The sequence below is a fragment of the Chelonoidis abingdonii genome, chromosome 10, assembly GCF_003597395.2.
Source record: "Chelonoidis abingdonii isolate Lonesome George chromosome 10, CheloAbing_2.0, whole genome shotgun sequence".
Lineage (NCBI taxonomy): Eukaryota > Metazoa > Chordata > Testudines > Testudinidae > Chelonoidis > Chelonoidis abingdonii.
The window spans coordinates 27,401,412-27,422,158 of record NC_133778.1 but is presented as its reverse complement, the minus strand read 5'-3'; the positions used below and the strand labels follow the sequence as shown (position 1 = coordinate 27,422,158).

Sequence of the window (20,747 nt, the reverse complement as noted above, 5' to 3'; positions counted from 1 at the left end):
ATACACATGAAGATTGTGATTATCTTTGAGCAGTGATAAATTAGGAAGCGGAAGTGCATACTAATGGTTACATCAGGGATTGAAAATAGGACTCCTGTCCTGAGCCCAGTTCTGCGACGGGTTTTTTTGAGTGGCCTTATAAAGATGCATTACTTTTGCGTCTTAGTTTCTTCCTCTTCAAAATGTATATAGTATACCTGTGTCACTGGGGCAATGTGTGGGTAATGTCATTCAAGAGCTTTTTGATCCCTGAATGAAAGTCAGTGCTTGAAAAATGTACTTAATAGATAGAAGATGAAAGCTATGAGCCAAAGGGGAGCTATGCTCTCCAACCCATAGCACCTGTAACTTAATGGAATAAAAGAGTTGTGTACCATATTTAATTTTGGTTATTCTCAATCCACTTCCTGTTTAATTGTTCAAAATGTTACTTATAGTATGTTGCTTGATTTGTTATGCATTCAGTCCTTCCATGACTTAATTCCACTTTCTCCTTTCTATCCTATAATAGATTGTGGTTTATCTGCATTGCCTTCTGTATTTATTTCCTTTCTTTCCACTCCCTTTGTGTCTTTATTTCCCTACATTATGTGGTCTCCCTGCTCCACTATATATTTACTGCTTCTCTCTCCTTCAAAATCACTCTTTCACTTTCTTCTCCCACCCATATCTACACACAAGCTGTTGCCCACGTCTGGTCACTTAGCCTTACCCATCCACCCTATTCACAGATAGGGCTTGAAGAATTGACTAGTCACCTGATAGCTGAGGACCAAAGTAAGACAAGTAGTTCTCATTGTCACAGATAGTGTTGAGAGGAGGAGCCACGGTGACCCCCAAATGCAGGGAGAGGAGGAGGATTCCTTTCAAGGTGCTGTTTTAGGAATTGGCTCCTTGAGGGAATTCTGTCACTTGTAGTCTCTGATAATCAGGCATTTAAAAATTAAAATGTGAAGCCTCTTTTGGCTCCTTGAAGGAGGATGGTGTGTGGAGGGACTCTGCTAATCTACCGTTCTCACAGCTTTTTTCTGGGTAGTCCTCCCCAGTGAATAGCTCCTCTAATGCTTCCTTGCCCATCCTGGCTAGTAGCACCTCTGCTACCGCAACTCACAGCTTTCCCAATATGTAGCACAGTGTAATTGATCTGATTCTTGTCAGTTTCAGCATTGACTGTGGATTCCCAACAGTAGCAGTGAAAACTAACTAGCCTGATCAATTTTCACTCTGTTACAGCCAAGTGAAAACATGAAGGGCGGCCGAAGTGCTGGCACTGTTTGCATGCAGACTTAAGAACATAGTATAGTGTTGGTTTATCCTCAGTTCATGTTTGGAAGGTTCAAGTATCAGAGGAGTGACTGTGTTAGTCTGGATCTGTAAAAAGCAACAGAGTCCTGTGGCACCCTATAGACTAACAGAAGTATTGGAGCATGAGCTTTCGTGGGTCAGCTTTCATCTGATAAAGTGGGTTTTCACACACGAAAGCGCATGCTCCAATATGTCTCTTAGTCTGTAAGGTGCCACAGGACTCTTGTCATTTGGAAGGTTGTTAACTATAAGGGCTAGAAACTTACTTTATGCAGAAACCCTAGAGTCTGCCAGAGACGTTCAGTTAGGAGAGATGCCTGCTTGCCATTAGGGAGTGGATTTTTGAAGTGCTTCAATTTTAGGTAGTATAGAATGGAAAAAGTTTGTATATTTTTATTGAACTTTGGGAGATTAGACAGTTTTTCTGGAGATAAATTAGATTTGTATACCAAATAGCTAATCTATTTTTTTAAATGTATAGAATAAAAACTACCTGAATTACATACTGTTTTCACAGTCATTTAAAAAATGCATTCTTTGAGGCAGTTACATCAAAATTCTAATTCTGTTGGCTAAGGTGATAAAGTATTACTGCAGAGTAATTAATTGTATTGTTTGCTTTGGCAAATAAAGGAAGGTGTCATTTTCTTCAGTAGTATGGGAACATTTGCCTTCCAGGTGGAAAATCCTGACACTTTTCAGCAAAATGTATTTAAGTTTGCTTCCAAGCATAAAGACCTTTCAAACAGGTAGTTCAACTCCTGTTTTTGTAGCCTGGATAGGAAGGATAAATATTTTAACCAACTTTACTTATCACTTTTTATTGTTTGATCTTAAACTCAGTTTACTAATCCACCTATTAAAGATGAAAACTTTTAGACGAAATCAGAGCATTTACTATATTCAAATATTTAATTCAAAGCCAATAAAAGCAATAGCTGTTTCAAGGAAGTGCCAAGTAGTGTACTGTTGAGTAGACTGGTTATCTGGTTTGTGATGTTTCATAATTTTATGTACTAAACAATTCAAGGAATGTTATTTCAGTTCCAGATCAATTAGATTTTGCTGCTTTGTAAATTTCACCCCCACGATTTTGTTTCCTGCAGCTTTTTAAAATTTCATGTGAACAGAGTTTTTTGTTTGTTACAGCAGTTCCTGTTTGTTTTTTTTAAAAAGCAAAAAACCAGCCCCCGCTTTCCCCTCCCATCACAAAATCTCAACCCTGAGAAATACATTTTTCACTTTCTTTTTTTTAGACTTAAGCTTGAACACAATGGAAGTTACATCTGGAAGTAATGTATGTTTTAACATACAGGACCTCACGTTTTGCATGCCATCATGGGGAGCAAAATGAGACTACTGAAGAGCTTAGATATGAACAAAGCCTGGAAACTTCAGTTCATCCCTGTTGCATGAACCTGGCCATGCAGGGTCCATTCACAGGGCAATAGGAATGCACTTCTTCTTTCTTAATTAATTTGTAGATTCAAGTTCCTCCCTCGTTTCAGTATTCAACTGTAGATGTTAAAAAAACAACCAAACAGTATTGTCCATTCAGCTCCTTTTTATGCATACACAGCAGTTAACTACGGCTTTGTCAACATCAGTTTTTAAACATCAGTTTCTGGTAAAGTAACGTATATGGTTTGTATCTGAACTACCTATTTGTTACAGTTTTACAACTGTGTTAAAAAAATCCTGTTACAACTCTCAAAGGGATTGACCTGTGGAGAATAGACTCTTACATGGACTATTTATATTTTTAAAGTTAATTTTGCAGGGAGCAGAGCCTGCTGTGTAACCATGTTAGCTGGTCTTTCTAGGTAAGTGCATAATTTAAAGCATGACATCAACAAATCCAGTGCCAAAGGACAAAGTAAATGGAATTTTACGGGTTCTTTCTGGGGTAGGGAGGTGAAATAGAATACTCTTCCGAGAGGAAAGGGCTTTGGAGAGGAGATGTTTGGCTGATGGATGTGAGTTGTTGCAGATCCAATGGCTATCTCCTTGCTCGTCCCTGAAATTCCATCTCTTCACTACTGCAAATGGCACCTGCTAAGAGCTCAACTCTGCAGGACATTGAGTTTAGACCATTCCCTTTGTAGGCATTGTGTAGCCTCCAGTAGGTTGGAACTCCTATGGTTATGTGCCTCTGGGCTGAGTTAGGATTTAGATCTGAGTGCATGTAGAATGTTTACTTCCAAAGTAGGAAGTGTAAATGTACAGGCTTGTTACAAAAATTCAGGAGTTGGGAAGGAAGAAATGACTATGTCCCTGTTTTTCTTTCTTCTTTTAAAACACATCTTTCACTTGGCAAATTCACATATTTAGTGTTTGCATACAAGGAAGTCCCTCTTTAAGCATAGGAATCAAAATTTGTATTTTGGTATCTAAGTTCTTGGAGAAAAAAATAGACAGTTCAGTGTTTCAGAATCCGCATGTTCTTGGGCTCACAGGAGGAAAGAAGAGTGCTCATAATAGAACACTGGCTACTGAATTGGTCACGTTGTACATTTTCATAGTTTTTACAAAGTTTAATGGAGTTGGGTGTTGGGTTGCGTTCCAGAGTGCAAAGAGACTGTGCCTATAGAAATAAGCATAAAGGCTAGTTGAATTGGAGTTAGGCCAAATGTTCTAATAATTACTCTAGGATTTTGCAGTAATCTTGTGTTGAGTGGTTTTGGGGCTCACTGGGTAATGTGCATGTGTTGATTGAAAATGAGAAACTCAGTTTAATTGTGTCTGGAAATGACTCATACCTCACACAAGCCTGCAGTTCTTTTCTCACTAAAAAGCTCTAATTGTTGGTAAATATTTCTGGCAACTTTTTAAAGCAAATTTTGCATCCAGTAAGTTTACATCCCCTTTTATTCACACTTTTTTGCAAACATCTGAGCAGAGTTCTACTGGTACAGATGTTTACAGAAAGCAGATTCCAAACTTGAGATTCTTTTAATCAACCAAATGAGTTTCATGGTAAAACTAACTTTTTTTTATTTTAAAAGGCAAAAATTTGGCTATCCTAACCTTTAATCAGCAAACAGAAACGATAAGGTGTAATTTAGTTGGCCAGTCACGTAGCTTGAATATCTGATCACTAATATTACGTACTTGGAGGTTCCAATGAAGTTTGTGAACAACCCCGAGACTAAAGTTTGTTCACACAACATTCATTGAACACCTTCAAACAGTGAACTAATTCATAAAAGTCACAATCTGTCTGTGGGTAATTTGTGGGGGAGGTAGCTTCATTCCCTAAATACATTATTGTGAATTGTTCATCCAGCTCTAACAGTAACTTCCTCTTACAGTCTGGCATTACTACAAATGTTATATGCCATTAGTGGTTCACTGGATAACAAAGACTTAGTTGAGTATTTGTTTGCATACAAAACTGGACCTCATTCCTGGACAGGGTGGCTTTTTTCCTAGTGTTTAAAATCCAGAAATGTTAAGGGCAAGTGGGAAATGATTGACAAGGGGGCCAGGTGCATTTATGCTTGTGGAAGTTCTACCGGCAGGGCCTGATCTTAGCCTATTTTTCGGACAGAAAAGGATTCAACTCTCTGAGTACTCCAGTCTTTCAAAGTCTGTCATCCAGGTGCATCATTTAAATGGCATTTGGGGCCAAGTGCAAAATCAGCAGCCACATTTATTTCAGTTCCCAAAGCATGCTGCTTTGATCAAGGCTTCCCTGTGTCCCTCTGTCCTGTCTAGTCATTCACAGATCTGCTGAGGAGTCAAAATCACTTCAGCCCCTACTACTTGTATTTTGTCTGCTTGTGTAGTTTGAACCCTATTCTTTTTCTCCTTGAATGAGTAGAAATGGCATACACCTAGGAGGAACATCTTAATACAAGAATGAACCCCTTTTTACTGTAACTTCTAAATTTTCCTTAATATATTTTGGTGCAAAATATGCATGGTACAGACCTGTTGATCAGATTATTGGTGTTATATGGTACACTGAAATGGGGTTTATCAGTCAATCAGAATGCAGTGAATGCTGTACAGTTGGATGCATAACTGTACAGTTTTTTGCAGTTTTGCAATTCAGTGCACTCTAATTTGTGTCTGACTTGCATAATTATTTCATGTCTGTTTCTTAATATTCATATAGCATGTAGTTCATTATGGTATAATTAGATGTCTTTTACTAGCCAATCAGATTATAGACATTTGTCTAAACACTATACGGTTATTCTCTAACCATATTGTGAATATACAGACCTTTCTACTTGAATCTGCACTGATTCGCTTCTGTAATTGGAATTACCAAGCTGTTAATCAGCAACAAAGATAATGATTTAGCTTCACTCCCTTCAGTTGAAGTAGCCTCTAAACTTGTCATGGCAGAGGAAGAAACAATATCATCATAGAACTGTAGGGCTGGAAGGGACCTCCATAGGTCATTTAGTCCAGCCTCCTGCGCTGAGGCAGGACCAATCCTGACAGATATTAATCTAATCTTTTCTTAAAAACCTCTGATGGGGATTCCACAGCCTCTCTTGGCAGCCTAGTCCAGAACTTAGCTATCCTTATACTTGGAAAGTTTCTCTTCATATCTAACCTAAATCTCTCTTGCTGCAGATTAAACCGGTTACATCTTGCTCTGCCTTCAGTAGACATGGAGAACAATTGATTGCTATCCTCTTTATAACAGCCCTTCATATATTTGAAGACTGTTTATCAAGTCCTTCCTCAGCCTTCTTGTTTCAAGACTAAACGTGCCCAGTTATTTTAATCTTTCCTCACAGGTTGTTTTCTAAACCTTTTTATTATTTTTCTTGCAATTTTCTGGATTGTCTCCACTTCTTTCCCAGAACAAGACACACTTCTCCAGCTGAAAACTCACTAGTACAGAATAGAGCAGGACAATTATTTCTCGTATCTTAGACATGACTTTCCGGTTAATACACCCCAGAATGAGATTAGCATTTTTCACAGCTGCAACACATTGTTGACTCATATTTCATTTGTGCTTCACTATAGCCCCAGATACTTTTTCTGCAGTATGACTGCCTAGCTAATTATTTCGTATTTTATAGCTGTATGTTTGTTTTTTTCCTTCCTAAGTATAGTACTGTGCACTTGTCTTTATTGAATTTAATTTTGTAGATTTTAGACCAATTCCCCAGTTTATCAGGGTTATTGTGAATTCTGATCCTGTCCTCCAGAGTTCTTGCAGCTCCGCCCAGCTTGGTGTCATCTGCAAATTTTACAACCACAGTCTTCTCTCCGTTATCCAAGCCACTAATGAACTTATTGATAGTACTGGATGCAGAATGGACCCCTATGGAATCCCACTAGACATATCCTCACAGTTTGACAGCAAACTATTATTAACTAATCCTGTCAAAGAAGGAAATTAGATTGGTTTTGCACACTTTGTTCTTGACAAATCCATGCTGGCTATTACTTATTTATCCTAGTATCCTCTATTTACTTACAAATAGATTGTTTAATAATTTGTTCCAGCATCTTTCCAGGTGTCAGCCTAACTTCAATTCAAGGTCTCTTTGTTCCACTTTTTAAAAGCAGGTACTATGTTTACCCTTCAGTCCTCTAGGACCCAGCCAGTCCTCTGTGAGTTCTTGAAGATCATCACTAACGATGGAGAGATTGCTTCAGCAAGGTCCTTACGTCTCCTAGAATGAATTTCATCAGGTCCTGTGATGTGAATATATCTAACTTACCTAAATATCCTTTAACTATTCTTACTCTGTTTTGGCTTCTGTTCCTTCCCACTTGTTGTTAATATTAATTGTGTTGAGCATCTGGTCACCATTAGCTATTTTAGTAAAGACTGAAGGAAAATAGGCATGAAGCACCTCAGCCTTCTTAATATTAGCTTTCCTTCTCTGCTAAGTAGTGGATCTACAATTTCTTTCGTCTTTTTCTTGCTCCTAATATATTTAAAGAACCTCTTTTTTTTGGCTTTTATGTGCCTTGCTAGATGTATCTCATTTTGTGCCTTAGCCTTTCTGATTTTGTCTCTATGTGCTTGTGCTATTCTTTTGTACTCATCCTTAGCAATTTGCGACTGTTTCCAATTTTTGTAGGATTCCTTTTTGATTTTCAGGTCATTAAAGAGCTCCTGATGGAGCCATATTGGCCTCTTACTGTTCTTTCTATCTTTCCTTTGCCTCGAGATAGTTGCTGTTATGCCTTTAATACTGTCTTTTTAAGAAGCAGCCTGCTCTTTTTTCTTTCCTTGGCACCTTACCTATCACTTCTCGAGGTTGTTAAATTCTACTTTTTTGAAGTCCCTTGTCCTTATTCTGCTCCTCTCATTCCTTCCTTTCTTTAAAATCGTGAAATCTATTGTTACATGATCACTTCCATCGAATTGAGTTCAACCTTTAGATTTGCAACCAGTTCCTCCCTATTAGGTTACTTCCTCCACTTTCTGAAACAAGATATTACTGGACATTTTGCCTTATTGCTTTTCCAACAGCTGTCTTGGCAGTTAATCCCTCATTACTACCCTGTGCTGTGTTTTGGCCATTTGTTTGTTCTAAAATCACCCTCCACCTCATTTGGTGGTCTACAGTAGATTCATTCCATGATATCACCCCTGTTTTGTTTTGTTTTTCTGCCTCCCTCCCCCTCCCCTTTTAACTTCATCCAGCAAGTTTTAACTTGTCTGCCTTCTTACCTCCTTCTGGACCTTAACAGAAGAAGAAGAAGAAGAAGAACAACAAAAACATAGCAGTCAAGTAATCGCAATTAACTCAAAAAAATGAATTGTGATTAATCACAGTTTTAATCGCACTGTTAAACAATAGAATGCCAATTTATTACATATTTTTGGATGTTTTTCTACATTTTCAAATTGCAACACAATACAAAGTGTACAGTGCTCACTTTATATTATTTTTATTACAAATATTTTTATTGTAAAAATGATAAAAGAAATAGTATTTTTCAATTCACCTCATACAATACCATAATGCAGTCTCTTTATTGTGAAAGTGCAACTTACAAATGTAGATTTTTTTTTTGTTATGTAACTGCACTCAAAAACAAAACACTGTAAAACTTTAGAGCCTACAAGTCCACTCAGTCCTACTTCTTGTTCAGCTAATCACTAAGACAACCACGTTTGTTTCCATTTATGGAAGATTATGCTGCTGGCTACCTATTTACTTCACCTGAAAGTGAGAAGAAGCATTCGCGTGGCACTTTTATAGCTGTCACTGCAAGGTATTTATGTGTCAGATATACTAAACATCTGTGTGCCCCTTCATGCTTGGGCCACCATTTCAGAAGACAGGCTTCCATGCTCATGACACTCGTTTTAAAAAAAAAAAAAAAAAAGTGTTAATTAAATTGACTGAACTCCTTGAAGGAGAATAGTATGTTTCCTGCTCTGTTTTGCGTGCATTCTGCCATATATTTTATGTTATTGCAGTCTTGGATGATGACCCAGCACATGTTGTTCATTTTAAGAACACTTTCACAGCAGATTTGACAAAACGCAAAGAAGATACCAATGTAAGATTTCTAAAGATAACTGTAGTACTCGACCCAGGATTTAAGAGTCTGAAGTGCCTTCCAAAATCTTGGAGGGATGAGGTGTGGAGTATGCTTTCAGAAGTCCTAGAAGAGCAACACTCTGATGTGGAAACTACAGAACCCGAAGCACCAAAAAAGAAAATCAACCTTCTGCTGGTGGCATCTGACTCAGATGATGAAAGTGAACATGCATCGGTCTGCACTGCTTTGGATCATTATCGAGCAGAACCCCTCATTAGTGTGGATGCATGTCCCTTGGAATGGTGGTTGAAGCATGAAGGGACATATGAATCTTTAATGCGTCTGGCATGTAAATATATTGCAACGCTGGTTACAACAGTGCCATGTGAACACCGTTTCTCACTTTCAGGTGACATTGGAAACAATGTCTGTGTGACTCACTGAACAAGAAGTAGGACTGAGTAGATTAGTAGGCTCTAAAGTTTTACATTGTCTTATTTTTGAATGCAGTTTTTTGTACATAATTCTACATTTGTAAGTTCAGCTTTCATGATGAAGAGATTGTATTACAGCACTTGTATGAGGTGAATTGAAAAAATATTATTTTTTTTTTTATAGCACAAATATTTGTAATAAAAATTAATATAAAGTGAGCACTGTATGCTTTGTATGTTGTAACTGGAATAAGTATGTTTGAAAATGTAGAAAATATTGAAAAATATTTAAACGGTATTCTGTTGTTTAACAGTGTGTGCTTAACGTTTTTAATCACTTGACAGCCTTTAAAAAATAAAAAGCAAACAAGATGGGGCCATCAGATTTCTTTGGAGAGGGCCAAATAAAATACTGAATCCTGAACGTCAGTCCTGTCTTCCTCTGGGTTTCCCAGTGAATTTAGTGTCTGCTTTGGATTGTTTGTGAATGGCATGTGTGAGCAACTCTGATCGGGAATTAACTTGTATAGTGCTGAACACATGTTGCAGTTTTACTTTCATTTGAAGCTTGCATATTTGATGTCTCAGTATAATAGTTTGAGGGGACTTCTTGTGTGAGGTCATAGTCAATAACTTAGGTTGAAATAAGTCAGTGGCTCTCAAACTTTTTTACTGATGACCCTTTTCACACAGCAGGTCTCTGAGTGTGACACCCCCCTTATAAATTAAAAACACTTTTAATATATATTTAACGCCATTATAAATGCTGGAGGCAAGGCGGGGTTTGGGGTGGAGGTTGACAGCTCGCAACCCCCCATGTAATAACCGCGCAACCCGAGGGGTCCCGACCCCCAGTTTGAGAACCCCTGGCATAAGTAGTCATGTGCTGCTAGCTTGACTTGAGAGTGCTTCCTGTTTGTCCTTATATTTTTGCCTTGTAATATAGCCTGTTTGTTCTGTAAAGTTTTACTTTTCCACTCAACTGTACTTCTGTCTCTGGCCATCTTGAAGTGGTCAGGACTTTTCCCACGATGCTGTCTAGCACAGCAAGACTATGTCTCAGTACTCATTCCTGATGTGTCAGGCATTTCATGTGAAAAAGAAGTGATGAAGACATAGGGAAGATTGAACCAAATGTTCTTTGTGGATCTGTCTTCTCTCCCTGTGTCCCCATTCACCCTCTGAGTCAGAGCTCAACTATCTATTGCCACTGTAAAGAACAGAGCTGTATGATTATTGGCTCCTGTTATTGTTTTCTTAATGGGAATAATTAATTGCATTAGGGAACAAGGGCAGTGGCTCTTGAGGTTCCATTTTTAAGCCTGGTTTTGGTTCACACTCTGTAATTGACACACATCAATTCTGAGGTGGTTATGACTAAGTTTTATTTGGGCTAGAGGTAGGAAATCCTCTGTAAAATTTGAAGAGATATAAGACATGAGCTAATAGCCCAAGCCTTGTCTCTTAATAGCTCTGAGTTAGGTTGTAGTAAAAATAGATCTCTTAAACATACACGTTTCAAAATTCTTCTAACTTTTATCTCTACTTTGTAGGGAAAAAAGCTGCAATCTAGTGTTCAGGATCAAAATCTAGTTTAATGTGAAATTGTAAAAATGATTACCACTTTAGTGATGTTAGAAAATGTGCGCTTAGTATAGTGTGTAAATGACTGCTGGAGAGGTTAGCTTTCATTTAGAAAAAAGAAATCTTTGGTTCCCTTTTTGGCAGAGTTAGACCTTAAAGTATAACATGAACACGAGAGAGGCTTGTCGATAGAAAAGAGAGCCTTTTTTAAAAGCATCTAAGAGCATCCTAAGGGGACTGTTGAGTTTCTTAAGGCTCAAAGGGGTTTCAAGGCACTTGTAGGGGGAATGTGAGCCTCTGATAAGTCTCAAAGGTTGCTGGTGGCTTAATACAGCTTACCCACATGGAACAATATGTCACAGTTGCAGAGCCGCTGCGCCTCTGTCCCCTTCGAGATCTTTGAATGCATCATCCCCTTTTAGGTGTCAGGCCTCTTGCCTTGACCTCTTCTGAGGTGGAAGCATGTAGTTTGCCCAGTCTTAGATCAGACCCTGGGCTATGGAACTCAGATACAGTGTGTCAACCATGCATACCCAGAAGCTTCGACCGGGTTCGGCACCTGCGGTTCTCTGTTTTGGGTCAGTGGAGTGACCAGACCGCCTTCTCAAACCCAAGTAGTGTTTAATCCTTAACAATAAGAAAAAAACACCTAGAGATAATTTTTAAAACTGTAGTCTACCCACCTGTCTATTGCCCATAGGCATACCATCCTCTGATGGTAGGTGGTCATGCTTGACTATTTCAGACACCTCTGCAGGAGTGTATGTCAGTCTGAACAGCTCCTCAGCAACCTCCACAATAGCTACCCCCTTAGAGGCAGAGGGAATTGTCTTTTATCCAGCCAGAGATCCTTTGCAGTCTCTGGTTCCTCAGCCTTGGCCCTACATAGCAAAACAAGTTCTAGAACATGGCTGGAGTCAGGAGGTAGAATATTCACTTTTACTGGCTTGGGCATTGTCTCTTATTCATAGATTCTAGGATTGGAAGGGACCTTGAGAGGTCATTGAGTCCAGTCCCCTGCCTTCATGGAGGACCAAATACAGTCTAGACCATCCCTGATAGACATTTATCTAACCTACTCTTAAATATCTCCAGAGATGGAGATTCCAAAACCTCTCTAGGCAATTTATTCCAGTGTTTAACTACCCTGACAGGAACTTTTTCGTAATGTCCAACCTAAATCTCCCTGGCTGCAGTTTAAGCCCATTGCTTCTTGTTCTATCATTAGAGGCTAAGGTGAACAAGTTTTCTCCCTCCTCCTGATGACACCCTTTTAGATACCTGAAAACTGCTATCATGTCAATTGACCGGTGAGCGCTGCTAACTCGCTAGCAAGAGCAGTTTGCAATCACTCCCAGTTTGGTATGTTCCTCGCAAACTTAATAAGCTACCCTATGCGCCAACATCTACCAGTCATGATGAAGATATTGAACAGAGCCGGTCCCAAACACAGATCCCTGCAGGACCCCACTCTAAGTTCACTGCGCCGTTCGCAGCCGGATTGGAGCCATTAAAACTACTCTCTGAGTCACGGTTAGCAGCCAGTCAAGCACCCACCTTAATAGTAACGTCCCATCTAAACAAATGTATTTAACGCAATTTATCGATGAGGATATCATGCGAGACCAGTACAAATGCTCTACTTAAAATCTAGCTATCGATGTATCTTGCAGCGCTCCCACATAAGCCAGGGGCCGCTTCTCGCCTTATCCACAAGGCCGTCGTATCCTTGCTTATATTTACGAAACTATCAAAATGCGTTTGCACCGATTTCTTTACAAAATCAATTGCTGAGCTGAATTCCCGATCAACCTACCAAATTGCAGCGCTGAAAGTGTATGTCCATCCAAGTGTTGCCAAGACATGATTTCTTTAATTATTTGCTCCATTATCTTCCCTGGCAGAGAAGTTAAACTAACTGGTCTGTAGTTTCCTGGGTTGTTTTTATTTCCCTTTTTATAGATGGGCACTATATTTGCCCTTTTCCAGTCTTCTGGAATCTCTTCCGTCTCCCGTGACTTTCCAAAGACAATAGCTAGAGGCTCAGATACTCCTTTATTAACTCCTTGAGTATTCTAGGATGCATTTCTTCGGGCCCTGGTGACTTGCAGGCATCTAACTTTTCTAAGTGATTTTTACTTGCTCTTCTTTATCTTCTAAACCTACCCCCTTCCCATAAGCATTCACTCTGTTAGACATTCCTTCAGACTTCTCAGTGAAGACCGAAACAAAGAAGTTGTTAAGCATCTCTGCCATTTCCAAATTTCCTGTTACTGTTTCTCCCTCCTCACTGAGCAGTAGGCCTACCCTGTCCTTGGTCTTCCTCTTGCTTCTAATGATAACGGTTGGTAGCGCTGAAGTGTTTGTTGGGAAGAGGAAGCGGGAGGCAGTTTATCCTGAGCCATTATTTTGCTTCCAACTTGCTTTTCTTACACATTCTCCCCACTAAACTAAACCAAACAAAACCAAACATATTCATACAGTAACCACTTAAATAACCAGTTCACATTCAGTATTCACAAAATATTACAGAGCAGACCCACGTCCGTCATGCCATACTTGTGTGCACAGAGGTCGGGGCCACAGAAGATGAGCTACATTTCTCAAGGATGGTAGAAGGTATATTAGTGAGGAACCTCTCTTATCTGCACATGCTTCATTTGTTCCTTGATATGTGTTAGGATTATTTGTGAGAGGATTGGGGAGTGCGGGGGAGGGTGTGTGTGAAGAAAACTAGGAAATTTCTCCTCGGACATTTCATTAATGTGAGGATAAAATTACAGGCATGTACTAGTGGTTTGAGTGCATGTTACCATATAAGAATATTAGGGTAAAAATCCCTCCAAGTGTCAGAAACCCAGGAAATACAGAGTTAAGGTGGCACTCCGTCTGTCTGTCTTTTGATGCTAGGGTGCCCAGATGTCCCAATTTTATAGGAACAGTCTTGGTACTTGGGGCTTTGCCTTGTATAGGTGCCTATTACCACCACCACTCCCCGCCCCCCAGTCCTGATTTTTTCACATTTGCTATCTGATCACCCTATTTGATGCTGACTTTTTAATTAACTGTAACCCTTCCTTACTGTCTGTGACAGAATGCAGGAAGAATGGCAGATGTTAGTTTCCCTTCAGAAAGCTGATGGAGGAAATTTGATAATCTGGCTGGCTGTGTTAAGGAGCCAATTAGCCTAAGGCTGATAAGGAGGCAGGAGGGAAGTCCCATGGGGAGAGAGGCGACATGGGCTAGTTGAGCTCAGTTACAGGGAGGCCTCAAGGGAAGGAAAATCTGTTCCCCATTGGTCCTGGGGAGAAGACAAAAAAGCACTATTAGTGCTGTAAGTAAGATGGTTGCCAGGAGCTCATTGTGGAAATGGTGAAGGGAACTTAAAAGGATATGGCTAAGGCACAATCACTGGAGTCCATGCTGTTCCTTCTCCTTCTCTTTTTTTTTTCGTTTCATAAATGCCATAAAGTGTTAACTGAGTAATTTTTAAGTGCCCAAAAATTTGCTAAGCGCTTTAAAAATAAGTAAACATATGGTTCTCACCATGCAGAACTTTTAATGTAATTCCATGTAATTAACCTAAGTTCCACTACAATGATGTGTATTTTTACATTCTATTTCTACGTAACTAATGACAAACATTCTGGCCAAAACACACTTTTAATGTTTCCGTTTAAAGTTTTCCATCCATTGTTGCTTGCTCATATTGAGTGAAGAAGTTTCTTGGAAAAGACTATATCGAATCTGCATTTACTGTTTTATGAAAACAATTCTTTATTTTTAAAAAAGTTATCAGACTTTTATTGTCAGATGTGTTTAGATGGTGTTTTCTTTTGCATTGCTTGACTCTTCTTTGGCTTGACTGCCTTGCCACTTGTACTGCATGCTCACTTTTAATTGTGAGTGCAGTGCATAATGCTATATTTATATCTATAAAATATATAATTTAAAAATATCTTCAGCTGTGTATTGTTGAAGCCAATCCAGATAATTCACTTGATCTAGTTTGTCAATACTGGCATTAGAGTCTGTCGGGACAGTCCTGAGGTTAGTAGAAATGTTACAGCAGAGAGAGCGTTTTGTGCTCTTGAGAAAATGTGTGAAATCAGAGCTTGTTTCATCTTGTCTAAGGACAACACTTTACTCTCATTCCAGTGCTTAATCTACAACAGGTGGCAAAATGAGTAAGGTTTCAGTCCTGCTAGGTGCAGATCACCCATAACTCTCCTTGGCTTCAGTAATAGGAGGTGAGGGTGCTTAGCTCACAGGGTTGAGCCCTAAATGACTAGTTTTCATTGATTTCCCAAAGGTAGGGCATGCTGTAACTCTTCCCAAACTGTGCATAGCCACATACTGAATCTCTACACTCCCCTTCATTTTGTATTGCTTGGGTGATTCCTGTTTATCTAGGTATTTAAATCATCCCTCATGGTGGTAGTAAGGGGGTTGTGGTGCATGTTTGATTTTGTTTTTACACTGCCCTTTGGACTGTGATATTTTGAGTAGGAGATAATGCTGCTTAAACTTCTGATGCTTTTTGCCCAACAATTCCATTCCTTTGTCTAAGATGACTGACTGTCTTTCCTCAAGTTCTATGCGCAGCATGGCCAGCTGTCTTAAACATGTATGGTAGTATACTTAAAAGCAGGCAGGTATACTTTTATCCAATATTTAGTTAGCCAGTGGCAACACACACACTTTGTGTTCTGTATTTTGCCTTGGGCTGCAGTACAGTCAGCAGATTAGTGACTTCGGTCAGAGCATTTTAATCATCATGAAGGGAGTAGTGTTTTAGTAGAATGTCCAACGTCACATATTTCTTCAGCTGCATAGTGAAACGACAACTGCCTCCTCCGACATCTCATTTACAAACCCAAATTTTCCATTTCCATCCAACCCCACAACCTCCCGTGCTTGTCAAAGGTTGACAAACCAGATAAAGCTGCTATCTCTTTTTTCTTCTGTTGGCTATGTAGATATGACCTTAATTCTTGTCATCAAGGCAAATCACAGTTCCTGATATCTGGTGGGTTGAGCTGCCCATACTGAATGGACCAGAGCTGCTGTTATCCTGTGCCATCTTCCATGCAACTGGAGGATAAAAGGAAAAGATGTTTTACTACAGAGTTGCAGATGACCATAATAGAATTGTGCTATGATGATCTGGCATTGCATTGTGCTTATGTCAAAAGTGACGTCAGTGACTTAATTATGGAATTATTTCATGCTGTTATACTCCCCTACCCTAGCTGACATAACTTTTTGTCCTCCCTATCATTCCTAGAAAAATAAAAAAAAGGAATTTAGTGTCTTTGAAAATGAGACTTCCCAATACTGGTTTTTAAACAGACATATTAGTTGCATTATTTCCTTACGTAACTTTGCCAATCCTGTTATGAACGGCAAAATTCTTCCTACTTCGAATCTTAACTTCTCAAATCAATAGAAATGAATTGTCAGCATTGTGTAGTGGCTTGGCTGATGTGGATACTGGTGAACTAAGATAAGAGCACCACATATATTAGTATATGACCTGGTCAGAATTTGAATTCCAGTTGCCGGAGGTGAAATGCTGGTGTATTATAATGCTGCTGCTCTGCATGATTGATTTTATTTCATAGCAACTCGGAAGTTCAAGTTGGATCAAAGCCCGATTGTACTAGGTGCTATGGAACACAAATGGTAAACTGTTTCCTATTATGTTTTAAGACTGGATGCAACAAATGGGTGTAACAAATAGGAGGATTTAGTTAACTGTAGACGGTGAAACCAAGGTACAAGAGAATCTAAGGCTTTGTCCAAGCTCACAGAAGAAGTCTGTGGCAAAGCCAAGAATGAAATCCAGATCTCTTGACAGGATTCAGTGGTTTAATCATGAGACAAATCCCTTGGCTTTCAACTTAATATAAGAACACAGGGGAAATGAAGAGTATTTTTAATATTCTGCTTGCCACTGTATTTTCTCCCACTACTCCAGGAATGCAGTACCATTACTGGAATGTTACTACACTCATTGCATGCTCAAGGAATTAAACTTTTTCTTTTTTGGGGGGGCTAATAGTAGAATTCTGGAGGGAATGAAGATTTTATGTGGTGGTCATCCTGGTTATGGGGAATCGGATCAACCACCACTAGCAAATAACTATTAAGTATCTTGCTTGCTGTGCTGGTATTCATTTGGTTGGGGGAGAGGGAGGGAGGAAACTTTTTAGCTCATCTAAGCCACTTTTAGTCAAAGCAATGATTTCTTGGCATGCTTAGTTTTTAAAATAGGCATAATGTGTATGTACTTGTTTGTATATAGTTGCTTGACCTTTTGAAATATTGGTTATTTTAGGATTATATTGTCTGGTTTTGTACATGTGTGACAATGAACAGCTGACTTGTATTCCCAAAATGCATGATTTAAGCAATGCTTAACTATACAAGGCTGGTTCTAAATAAATGTTCTTTAAATATCTGTTTTCAAAACTAAAAAAATCAAAGGTTTCTTTCTTCTACCTGTCCTTCATCACCTTGGCATTCTAAAGTTTTTCAAGCTAAAGTGCATAGTATTACAGTGGTGAAATAGTTTTAAGGGCTCCGTCCTCAGTTTCTTGAGGACCCTTGTTGATAATACAGTGTATATCCAGCTGAATTCCTTCAGGACTTGCTACCTCTCTTTAGTGCCTTTTGGCAATGGTTTTGCAGTGAGCTCTGTTGATATTAGCAACCTTCTATAATTCTTTGAGACAAGGGAGGAAACTTTAAATAATTCTGCAATGAAGAATCTTACGCCGGGAGTGTGTGTATAAAGATTACAGAACTACTTGCGCAGAGTCTGTTACTCTTGTGGATCACTTCGTTTACTCTCAGCAAGGGTCCATATACTTACCGATAGATGGGCTTCCCAACTTCTTTGTAAGCAGGGGTTAGGGCAGATACGGTGGAAGATTACTGTTTGCGTTCTGTTGCAACACAAACAGATTAGAGATGACCAGAAAAAAGTTTTTCCCTCCTGTGAAAAATGTCAAAATCTTGTGTCTCCCCCCCACCCCGCCAACATCCTGAATCGGGAAAAAGGGCTTTTTAAAAAAAAAAAGTGAAACTTCGTTTGCGGGAGGGAAAGATTGAAAAGATTGTGTTTTAGGAGAATAGAATTTTTTTGATCTGCTTCCTGCCTTCCAAGGAGAACTGCCATGAAACCAGGCACCCAGTGTGCCTATGTTCCCTGGTAGCTTGCTAGGTACACTGCCTAGGAACTGGGGAGGAAGGTGGGTGACCTGGCAGTAAACCAGGCATGTTGGTCCTAAGTTTCAGTCGGCTTATCTACGTGGGATGTTACTGCTCTGGAACTTTCCGGATGCTGTAGCAGCGTCCATATGGGACATTACTTCACGTCAGACTGGTGCACTGTAGGTTCACACTCTGGCTTGCTGTGTGGTAATGTCCTGTTTAGATAAGCCTGTTGAAATCAACACCTTCCTGCAGAACACTGATTTTTTTGATGAATTGGTATTTTCTGACCGGAAAAATATTCTGTTTGTAAGTAATCTGATCAGCTCTAAAACAGATGAAGTATGGGGTTTATTTAGAAATAGTAAGTCTTACGCACAATTAGTGAAGTGTTACATCTCAGGGCAGCTGTAGTTGTATAATGAATTGTCAACTGTGGTTTCTACTGATTTATTCTGTAGGCAACAAGCATTGCAAAGATATACTACAGGAGTCTCTAGAAGATACACAGTGAAACTTCCTGTTTATCTAGACAGTGTCATTTGTGCAACTCTGTTTAAATGGGGCGAAAGATGCTGCCAGCCTTTATCACAGATTTACAACTAGACCATACAAATATGGTCCGTGGTGAAACTTGACATTCAAGATTTCTGCTTAAGTGTGAACTTGTTTTTTGCCAAATAGTAAACATTTAATTCTTTTAATATGGGGGAAAGCATTGACTTGTTTTGGATGTCTCTGTATAGATCAAAAAACCTCATTGATTAAAAAAAATCTAAATCTGGCACAAGAGCACAATTAAGGACAGTATCAGCCTGGGCATAAAGACCAACGTATAAGGCCAGAGAGGAAGGGTGATCTAATGATTAGGGTACTATCCTAGGATGGGGAGACGAAGGTTAATTCCCTGCTCCACCACAGACTTTCCATGTGACCCTGGGCAAGTCACTTATTTTCTCTGTGCCTCAGTTCCCATCTATAAAATGGAGATAATAGTATTTCCTTATCTCATAGGATAAATGCATTAAAGGTTGCAAGGCACTCCAATACAGCAGTGATGGATGGGGGGGAGGGAAGCATATAAGTATTATAGATGGAAAGATATTAAAAAGTGACTGATTTTGGTTGCACCAGCTTTTCAGTATTCAACCAGTGATGCTTGTTTTTGGATGGTGTGTGTTCAGCACTTTTTAAAATTAGGCCCATTTCATTGTTAAGGTGGAGCACCGAAAATCCCTGATCACTCTAAAATCTTGGCCTGAAATCTTTTGCCTTTCTTTTTTGACACGAATACTGATATTTATATATAGTATTTTTATTGTTCTTAAATGGTTCTTGAATATAAAGGTGACACCCACTACCTGGAGTATGTATATTCTGTGATTATGCATTCATTAAATTTGCTGTGGAATCCACCACTTGATGGATAATTAAGTGCCATAATATAATTTTATTGCTATTTAATTGTGTCTAATCCTCATGGCTGTGAAGAATGATACTAGAAACTGAGTTTCAGTGCATGCTGAAGCAGTATGTTCTTGCTGAGTCTGAGATACGTTTTGTAGAATTTCCTGTCTGCCACGCCAATACATCAGAATCCAGAGATCTTGCAGTAGTATTTAGGTGCAGATTGCTGTGTACTATGTGGATGGGAGCCCTGATCTTCTGTCCAGGTGCTGCAGTTATATTGTATCATGCTATGTTAGAGTGCTGCAATAAACAAACAAAACAGTGTGAGATAAGAATGAACTGTCCCTACTTTTCCTCTGAGTCCCTCTGGATGACTGCAATTACACATAGAATTTACACAATAAAAGCTATACCTCAGGCTTGAAGTGAAAAATTACAGAAGAATTCTGACTTATTTGTATCCTGACTTGACAAACCTCCCCATTTATAGCAGCTTGCTGTTGCTTTTAAGCTCCGATGAGGCTACATGTACATTATGAGCTAGGGGTTCGATTCCTCTTCTCCATATACACATACTTGTACTAGCTTCCATCAAGCTACCGTGAGTATAAATATCAAGGTAGCGGCAGTGGAGATATATGGCTGAATAACACAGGGTACCAGCCTGCCTGAAACCAGTGGGTATGTAGTCAGCTTGGCTTTGCCATGCCTTCACTGCCACAACCTGTGGTACCATGGCTACATCACTATTTATACTTGCGGTAGCTTGACGAAAGCTAGCATGAGTATGTGTACACGAGCAGGAGAATCATACTCCTAGTTCCTAGTGTAGACATAGCGCAAGGGTTTGAAGCTAAGATCTTTCGTGGCTATAGGAGTGCCATAGGTCTGTAGCTCTGATGCACAGTTTTTTGCTGTAGACCAGGCCTGCACAACTCATAAAGTGGTGAGGGCCATATTACTTCAAAGAAAACAGCTGAGGGGGGAAACCCCCCTGCCCCCTGAAACACTCCCCCCAGTGCCGCCTGTCCTGCGGAAACAAACCCTCCTTCCCCAGTGCTGCCCCAACGAAATAGCGGTACTGAACCTTGGTAATATAAAGGTCCCTAAGGTAGTATAATTAAGGTAAAAGAAAAATGTCTTTTTGCTAGAAGTAGAATAAGATCTTCCCCCAACTTTGTAATCAATTGCCCTGTTGAATGAATGAGGTGTGACTGAGGAAAGCGTGGAAGGCAGGCACCTCCAGACAGCTGCAACCCTTGGAGAGGGGATGGGAGCCAGACCAGATCAGTAGAACAGGTCAGCCGCTGACTCCTT

The 20,747-nt window shown here is 39.5% G+C and overlaps 1 protein-coding gene across 5 annotated transcripts in view; it reads left to right on the top strand.

Annotated features, from left to right (window-relative positions):
* Positions 1–20,747, top strand: part of MYO1B (myosin IB) — a 208,653-nt gene that overhangs the window by 41,883 nt on the left and 146,023 nt on the right. The window lies entirely within an intron of this gene.